The sequence below is a fragment of the Coffea eugenioides genome, chromosome 9 (genome assembly GCF_003713205.1).
Source record: "Coffea eugenioides isolate CCC68of chromosome 9, Ceug_1.0, whole genome shotgun sequence".
NCBI lineage: Eukaryota > Viridiplantae > Streptophyta > Magnoliopsida > Gentianales > Rubiaceae > Coffea > Coffea eugenioides.
In genome coordinates, this window is record NC_040043.1 from 26,691,956 (window position 1) to 26,702,242 (window position 10,287).

A 10,287-nucleotide genomic window follows, 5' to 3' on the forward strand; every position below is an offset into this window, starting at 1 on the left:
TTTGACAACTTTGCTATTGTTGTCACTGATAACATTATATAGCCATTAGTGACAACCTAGTCTTATCACTGCTTGATTTAAAATATTTATTGCTTTTTGCAACTATTACTTCTAATTTTTTGTAATCATTATGTGTTCTCTAATGATTTTTAACTGTTGTATAGTTATGAGCCTCCTTATTAGTTTAATTTTCTTGTATATGTAATAACTTTATTAGAATAAAAAATAATTAAAAAATAAAAAATTCATTAGTGTAAATAAACTTGTGACTACTTAACTTAGAATGATTATTAGTTAATTTGATATGAATATAAATAAGAGTTTTCAAATTGAGCCGGTTATCGAAGTGGATAAATCCTAAACTCCATAGTTAATTAACTAATACACTTTATGTATTAGTTGAATTGTGCATTTTTTTTCTTATTTGAAGATAATGGATTAATAGTGAAGTTTTATAAATAGTAGTTATAATTGATATAAAGTTTTAGCACCTATAAGAACTAGTTAAATTTTATTAAAATGCTTTTCCATTTATATGAATTTAAAAAATTTTGCCACTCATACTAGAATTTTTAATGATACTAAAATTTTTAAAATTGTGACACAAAAATAATGAATAAAAATGAAATCTATATTTTAAATACAATTATAAAAGACAAAATTGCACCAATTTTTCTTGTGTAAAAAGGGGGGAATTATGATGTCCAAATCTAGTTAAAATTCAAGACAAAAACAAAGTGGCGCAATTTTAAAATTCAAGGCAAAAAAAGAGGCGCAAATTTGTCCAAGTCTCTTGTACTGCGTAGATGCAAAACAATAACTTTTCTAAGTGTTGAACTCTCTCTCAGACTCTCACAAATCACCTCACTTTTACTCAGCCCGTCAGCCCACACTCACCTTTACATCCACGGTTCCACCTCCACTTCCACTTCCACTTCCATTTTCACCTCCACCTCCACCTCTACCACACTCTCGATCTCTTCGACAATTGAAGACCAATGAAGTACCATGGCTCTTGGGCATTGAAGACCAAGTAATTCTCCAAGTCTCTGCAGCAAAGGTTAGTTCTTTCCCTCTCTTCTTTGTCTCTAAGATAGTTTGCAAATATTTTGGCCCTACGCTTGTTTTTTTTTTATTTTCTGAAAATTTCTACCTGCATTCTTGTTAAACCTGCATTGAGGGTGTAATTTTATGGTTATTTACATGATTAAACTTTTCATCCCATGAAATTTTATTGCCCTAAATCTTAACTTAGGAAAAAAATTAGGAAATTTTTTTTGCCTAGTTATCGTGAATCCCCTAGATTAATTGTATCCTCTACTCCCAACGATTTTTTGTACAAAATCAGCTACGGCTGGACTTGGTAGAGGGAGAATGAGTGAAACTGATTCAGAAGCCTTCCAAGCAGCAGTCTTTTCAAGGATTGGTGATCTGGTCAAATTAGACAGGTAATTTTCCGCAAACTCTGATGGTAATTTCTCAGTTACACTCTCACCCAGAGAGCCTTTTTCTTTATTTGAATACACTTGTTGAAGTTCACACAACTGGAAATCTCAAATTTTCTTGCTTAAGAAAATATGGTAGTTTACATTTTCCGAGTGGAAGGATGGCAAAGCATCAGTCAGATAGAATTAAGACGTTCCTTGAAGAATTGAATGATTTCCCAAAATTGCTCCGCAGTAAGCCAATTCAGCTGACAGATGAAGTGACAGAACAGTATCTTGAGGTGAGTATATCTTCAACTGTGGATGAAGTTCTTGAAAGGAGGGATGTATTATTAATCATGCGCGTGGCAAGCTGCTGTCATATATGCTCAATGGACTTGTATGTTTATTGTTGTGCCGTTGAACAAGCAAGCTCTGGTTTATCATGTTAACAACTTATAATTTATTTTTCTCCCTTTAAAAGTTTATGGCTTAGTTAATCTTGTGTATCTATGGTTTAGTTAGAGTTGTCACCATGTCATTTTGTCAAGCTATAGAGTAGAGAACTGTTTACGCCTCTGTCAGGAATATGGAATTGTAGATGCAGCTTCCTTCTTGCTGGAAAGGGTTGGTGATGTTGGAAGTGCTCTTATGCTCATTCTTTCTGGCCTCAATGAAAAATTTATTGTGCTTGAAGCTTCTATTATCAGTTTAGTTGTTCAGTTATTATTCTAAAAACTAGAACAATTAAAAGGGCTGAGTTAGGCAGTTGATATGGTTTTTAGTTAGGTTGTGGGCTGAAATGAAACCAGACCATGACTCCGTTTGTTGAATGGTCTGGGGTAATATTGGTACAGGTCATAAGTAACACAACCATACATAGAGGCATGCACCTATTTCTATATCAACTCCTTAACTCTATCTCTCCCTCTCTCTCACACAGACACTCGAGTATATTGTCCATCACAGTCTTTCCGGAGTTTCTGTAGCATATTTTGTATTTACTGGGGAGGGGCAGCTTTATACATTCATGGTCCTCATATCAGAAATGACTACCCCAGAAATCAACATGAGATGGCATCTTGATATTTCTGGATTGAAGAGGTCCAATGCCTACCTAATTAACGATGTCTTTATTTTTTTTGGCTGGCTGATGGCAAGGATTTTGTTGTTTGTTTACATGTTTCACCATGTTTACATTCATTATAGTCAGGTCATCCAGATGCATTCAGTTGGTTATTTTCTAGTATTTGTTGTGCCTTGCGCTCTTTCTATCATGAATTTGATGTGGTTTGGTAAAATTATTAAGGGGCTCATAAAAATGTTAGCAAAGAAGCAGTGAGGAATAGTAATGCTCTGATTTCTTCTATTACCACAGTCAAATTTTTCCCTTGCGTTCCTACTTGTACAAACCTATTAGTTCAACTTTTGTATGTGATCTGTGCAATTCAACTTTGGTTACTTAAGTATGGTGAAGTAGTTTATACATATGTTATGCCATTGTGGATGGGTAATTCCTGTGCTTTTTGGTTCAAATTATCATCTATGTTCTTACCTTAATTATCTTTTATTTCTCCATGCAATTCAGTTTTGGTTACTTAAGTATGGCAAAGTAGTTTATACTTAGGAGTAGTTTGTGATTTGAAGTGTAATTTGAAATGGTTTTCAGAGTATTCTACCTTAGGGCATAAAATAAGATATGGTGAAGAGGACAGGGTGCTTGTTTTTCTTTCTTGAAAAATAAATGTACCTGATAAATCAATAGCCTATCTGATGCCACTGGCTATGAGGTAATTTTTTTTCTCAACAAACATATTATTTTTCATAGTTATGTTCAGCTTATTATTTACTTGAATTGATGACGAGTATTTACTTTGTTAGATTTGAAGCAATACTGAATTCTTGAAGCTAGGAGGGAGTGTTAAAGATAGAGTGGCAATGAAGATTATCGAAGAGGTGACTTAATTGTTTTCTTTAATTTGCTGCTTTTAAAGTTCTCTTATTTGACTTTGAAAGTTTTGAACTTTGGATCTTTCATTATAGAAATTTGTGCTCTCTAAGCTTAGCATATGTTGTTCTGAAATATTTAAGTGATTTGAGTTTTTGTACGATATGATGGTGTTATTGAGGTAATGTGTTTGAGCACAAGCTAGGATAGTGATGAGTTCTGACCTTGGATGGTAGCTATTAAGTCTTGCAATTTACAATATTTACTGCTTTAACAAGCATTTACATGGCAATGCCAATGCTTTTCAGTAGCTTTTAGTTGTTTTTGTGATTGGAGTAATTTGGGTATATGGATTTTGATAATGTTAATATTGTTTATGCAGTACCACTCCATGTATTCATCCTCTAGTGGTTTGGAGAAATGGGTTGTAAAGATTGAGCAACCCATAGACATCTTTCTCACGATACCCATTGCATCAGTTTCTCTTATATAAATGAGGTACACATTGCCTCAGTTTCTCCTATATGAATGGATAGCTCGACACCTTGTATCGTGATTGATATTACTTTGGTTATCATACTTGACACGTTGTATCCTCTGCTATTCATTACTTTGGATTGTTTTGGTTTAGTTCAGTTTAGTTTATTTGAATGTTTAGCTAAGCAAGCGAATCAAAGTTGCTTTTCCTTTAGTGTTGTGCTTGTAGTCTTATCAATTGGTTATATTGTTCATAGCAGTACTTATAGCAGTGCTTGTTGCATTATCAACTTGTTATATTATTCCTTTGAAGCTGAAGTTTAATAGCAGTACTTATTTCTTGAGCTGATTTTGTGCAATAGTTCGGGGCTGATTTTGGTTTGGGGCTGATTTTGAATGTACAGCTTTAATTATTGAGGTTCTTATTGGATTGCATATTTTAGCTAACAACCTAAGTATTGTTACTTCTCCTTCAGTGTTTTAATCCTCCCCTTATCTACTTGTTTTACTACTTTGTTACAGATAAATGCTATTTAAACAAAATTTTGGGAGCTATCTATAGCAATGACTGAAGGACGTTGAAGACAAAGTCAATTTCTCATGCAAGGGTCCGCTTGGATGTTCTTTGGTTTCTTAAAATTAATTCCTTTTGTAAACGTACCTTATGAATATGTGATATTTGGGCACAATGTTACTTTTATAGACCTTTGTTGGGTAATGTGCACCTCAATATGACATTTGAGTACTTAATATGCTATTTTGGCATGTAGCCTAATGCAACAACTACTTTTGATTATCGATTGTTTAGATTACTTCTTTCAATTTATTTTAGATAAATAATTTACCATGCTAAATTGTGAGTTTATTGAAATGGAGCTGACAATGTTAAAGATCACTAATGACAAAAAAAGAGCTGTTGCATAACAAGAATCAAAAACTCTTTGTGACAACAAAGCTTGTCACTAACTCCAAACTTCAATTGTGACAACAAATATTGTCAATAAGTAGATCATATAAGTGACAACTTCTGACACTTTTCAGTGACAACCTTGATCAATACATCTCTGACAACATGCTAAGTCGTCAATAAAACTCTTTCATATTGTTGTCACTAATGACAACCATTCACTGATGACTTTTTGTGTTGTCACTATATACTTTTACCGACGAAGATATAGTGACGACTCTGTGACGACTCAAAAGTCGTCAATAAAAGTCATTAGTGACAACATTTCTATGTCTTGTGATGACATATTGTTGTCACTGATGACCAAATTTCTTGTAGGGTTTCAACAAGATTCGATGAAGTGGCGGCTAATGATTGCTTTGTAGATCGCCAAGAAATGGCTGTGCCTCCATATGTAAATAGATAACCAGTATGAGATTTTGCTTTATACGGGTCAGATAAATACTCAGCATCAGCATAACCAACCAATTCAGGGTTGAATTGTGAGGACTCAAAAATTTACTTATTTTAAATTCCTATTACTAGTTTATTTAAATATTTAATTGTCCATTTACTCCGAATATTTCATTTTAATCTTTTTAGATCCAATTACATGGAACTATGACTTACTTATATTTTTAAAATGACTCGTTTCAAAATTTAATTTTTGAAAGCTCGTTAAGTGAGAATAGTGAATACGCGTTTGGAAATAATAAACGATTTGAGGATACAGTGAGTTTGGAGAGTGAAGACTCATACATTAGTCTCAAAATAGTTATTTTTATGTTTAAGTACTCAAGTATTAGTTAGTAATACTATCGTTACAAGAATTCCTTAGAAATTTCGCTCTATAGCGCACAAATCGGAAGTACGCGTTTTCGCGTGCACAATTTAATCGAGAGACTTTAGACCTTTATTTTTAGACTATTTAGAGTGACTAATAATAGTATGGATGGAAGTGCATTAGAGGTTTAGTGCACAAGTGAAACAAACCCGAGAGGAAACGAGCACGAAACGCACGCGAACGCGCACTATTCCTAGTTGACTTTTGGAGCACTTTTTGGCCACACACTTAAGCTTCTCAAGGAAGCTTCATCATCAGCCAAACACACTCTCTCTCTTTTTTCTTGCTGGCCGGCCACCCCAAGGAAGAACAAGACCAAAAGCTCTTCATTTTCTTGCTTCATTTCTTGTCCAAATCACCCCAAAATTTTACTACACCTTGCAAACCACTTGGAGATCAACTCAAGATAGGAAAGGAGCTTCATTTGCACGGTTTTCTTGAGCTTCGAAGGACTGAAAATTTCTGCTTTAGTCATCTAAGGAGGTAACAAATGATCAACCTCTTGAATCTTGGCTTATATAAGTTATATTGCACTTGTAAGCTTATAGATGCATGTGGATAGCTCTATATTGTTGGAAATCTTGTGAGGGGGCTCTATGAAATCCCACAATGGACTTGATGAGCTGTTTTGATGATATTGGGTGTTATTTATGTTGGATTAGTGCTTAATCTAGTGGACATAAGTTGTATTATGGAAGAAAACTCAAAGGGAGTGAAATGAGAAAAAGGGACGGTTCTGCCCCTGTTTTGCCGTGCCCCTTTAGTGCAATTTTTGTGGTCCAATTGACTTGATTTTGATGTAAATGTGTAATATAGGTTGTGTAGAAGGTTTCCTCAAAAAAGTACTTGATTTGGTTGGGTAAAAGTTGAGATTTCAAAATTTCACCAAAACTGGAAAAACGTGACCAGAGTCTCTTTGGCAGTGATTTTGTATCGACCATAACTTTTTGCTCTGACATTGAAATCGAGTGCCATTTGTGGCATTAGAAACTAAACATTTCCAGTTTTCTATTGGTATAAAATTCATCCCCTGATTCCACCTAAGTGAACCGTACCAATCGTTTGAAGATGTCTGTCCTGTTTTACGGATTTACTGGAGTGCATGTTATGAGCTGCAACTTGATGCTCGAATATGAGCTAGTTGTGGATAGAATTTTAAAACGATTCCTTCTGTTAAATTGTAGCCTTATGAATTTAGTTTTCAACGCCGACAACCACGCTCAATTCCAAGTTGAATTGAGTGATTTATGGCCAAATTTCAAAACTGCCTCGTTGCTTGAAAACCCTAAATTTGGGCTGGCCAATGGCTAATCTTGATTGGGAGTTGTTATTTCGAAACTCTTGGTGTTAATCACCTATCAAACACATTTTTTGATGTCTCTTAGACATTGTCTTCATAAATGGACCATGTTTGAAAAGATTTCATTGGCCAAATGATTGAGAAAAGAAAAACGAAAGTGCAAGGCAGATTTGCCTTAGGAAATCGTGGAACTTTAGCGACTTTGTTACCCAACTTTCCGTGTGAATTTTTACATGAAAATTCACAGAGGAATAGCCCTCATATGGTAGGGTAATACTACCAAATTTTATACCCTTCCAGGTCCATTTCGATGCTCAACCAAAGTCTTAAAGTTCCCATTTTAAATCTGGAAAACCCTTGTTTGGTGAGGAAATTTCAGTAAATTTGAGCCACTATATCTTGGTGCTCGAAACTCTGATTCTTGTTCCGCTTGTTTTGTTTTAAACTTTGATTGTAACTCTAATTGGGTTCCAAATTTCAGAGGCTAGTTCGCATTGTGTGAATTTTTCCGAATTTCCAAACTTTGCCGAAAATCAACCCAAATCTGTCTTGGTATTCCAGAACAGCATCTTGGACCCAAAATTTGAATATCTTCCATTTGGAATCATGGAAAAGTACCTTCTAGGAACTTTTAGTACTTTGGAAGTTGTTTTCAACGGTACCAAGTTTTCCAATTTTGGACTTATCAAGTGTGAGTTACGATTTTTCAAAAATTGCGTGGCGAATTTGAAATTTTCAAACTTAAAGGAAATTGAGTTTTTAGAACTCTCCATTTTTCCTTCGATACCACTTGACCGTTTTACACTCGATTTCAAAGATAAAATTCAAATTTCTCTTGTGTTTTAAAACCCCACTTTTGAGTCTTGATTTACGAGTAATTAAGGCTCATTTTCGTAATATCTTCTTAGATTGTACACTAGTACAATCTTGTTCGATAATTAGGGGTCTTAAGCGATAATGTGTAATAGTTTATTATTAATTTCTCAGGCACTCAAGAGGACATTCGAGAGGATCCCACGGTGGACGCCTGAACCCTCAAGTGTACTTTAGTTCTTGAGTTATTTGGTGAATGTCAAGTGCATGAATAGTTGAAATTATGGGAACGTGATACATGTTCAATTGTTATTGTCGATTGGAAATTTTGAAAATGGAGTCGAGTGTACCGCACTCGTTCTCATTTGAAATGAATAACTCATGAATGACTTGCTTGAAATGAAATGAATGATTGAATGTATTGAATGCTTGAATGACATGAAATAGTATGCTATGGCTGCATACGTCGTGTAGTGAATCTCCTCGACTCACAAATGTTACATGGGTGACGCTCAAAATCATAAGTTGACCTTGGGACTCGAGCCGACATGGGCTTGGTCGGGAATCTCGGTGAGTCATGAGAATAACATGATAAGGTTGATTTATTGGAGAGATCTTGCTTGGCCTACTCGCGCAGTAGCGCCTTTATCATCGTTCGGGCCCTGTAGGGAGTTGAAAGGTGGAAGGACATGTGAAGTAAAGTGGAGTCTACGGATTGGAAATACCGACCTGGCTAACGGAGAGTCACCACAGGAAGGTATACGATTGAGATCTGGCAAAGCAAGTGGAACTTAGCTCCTGAGAGCTATCATATCCTTGAATTGTTTCTGTTTATATTTCACTTGAATTGTTAGTTACTTGATTATTATCGTTTTTCTTGTGAATTGGGATTGTTATTTGGACAACGTGCTTGAATGTGTGTTTCTTGGTCTCACGAGCGATTGCTTACCCCATAGATTTATTTTCCTCAACAGGAATGGATGTGGAGTGAGACTCGAAGAAACCTTTCTGTTGTACGTTTGTGTTAAGGTTCCAAATGTAATTGACTAGACATTGTGGATGTTGTATATTTTGGGAATTTATGTATCTTTTGGGAACCAATGTAAGAATTTGATGATTGATGTATTTTTGGAACTAGTGGTGTAAGTTTTAATGTTATTTATGGAAGAGACTTATCTTTCTTAATTTGTCTTGTCGTGATAACTAGTATTGTAATAAGCTTGAACGGGAGTTGTATCGAGTCCTGGCGAGAGTTGGGCAGGCATCCCGCGGATACCCTTTGGTTCGCCTTAGGGAGAAGTGGGGGCGTCACAGTTGCTATCAGGGCGCTAGGTTAGAGATCTATTTGGGAGATATACTAGAAACCTTACCCTTAAGATTTGAGATAGGATGATTAAGTCATACTTTAAGTGATACTTGGGTAAGTTAGTAACTAAGTTAGTCATACCTGAAGTGATATCTGGGCGAACTAGTGACTAAGTTTCCAACCCGAAAAGTGTGATTATTTTGCAGGGATGGATAATGGAGATGGGACCCCCGTAGCTAATGGGAATGGCCATGCTAATGGTCATGTAGAGCCTCCTAGGCTTATTTACTACCAAACACTGGGTGGAGGAGCTCGAGTACGTTATTCACCTTCCACAAGATACCCCCGATGTTCGTGTAGGTTGACTTTTGCCTACCCGAACCACCTTGTGTTAGTTTTGGACGACGAGCGTCGTCAGTTGGTGAACCTCAACCGAGATTTACAGGAGGAGGTGGATGAGCTGAGGCAAATGGTTAGTGCTCAGGGTGAGAGGATCGCTGAGCTTGAGGAGGTACTAGCTGGCGAGGTGACTACTGCTGAGGTCACTCGTGAGGAGCTTCAGAGGGCTAGGGCCCGAATTGCTAGAGTAGGAGAGGAGGTCCGTGATCGGGCTTCCGGGATCCTGGCCGATGCCACTATGATGATAGATGGGGTAATGGATATTGCCCAGAACCCGGTTCAGGAGGAGGATCCTGAGGAGGAGATTCCCCCTAGTAGTCCTACTGTGGACTAGGTCTAGACTAATTGACCCTTTTGACTGGTATAGTTAGGATTAGCTGGGGTGATGCTAGTACTGAGACCATTGTATTTTGTATGACTGTGTGGTCTACTTTTGAGGCACTTGATTTTACTTTAGTCTTACGTGACTAAAAGTACTCTTGTGGCAATTACGTGCTATATTTTTGTGATTTCTCCCATAACTTGCTAATTGTTAGTTCCAATGTTTTCCATGATTGATCCTTGTTTAAGTATTTCCCCCGCATAATTGATTTACTTCTGGCACTAGGCATACCTAGGATAATGGAAGGACAAAGGAGTGGTCGAGGCCATGGGCGAGGGACTAGACAGGCCCAACCTCATGGGGATGACCAGGGATCGGCAACTGGACCAACCCATGGACAAAAAAATGTAGAGAGAAATCAAGTGGCTGCTGCCATTAATAGGATGACTGATATCCTTGAACGTTTAGCTGAAAGGCAGGGTCCTGGACCACTTAATCAAATTGGGGG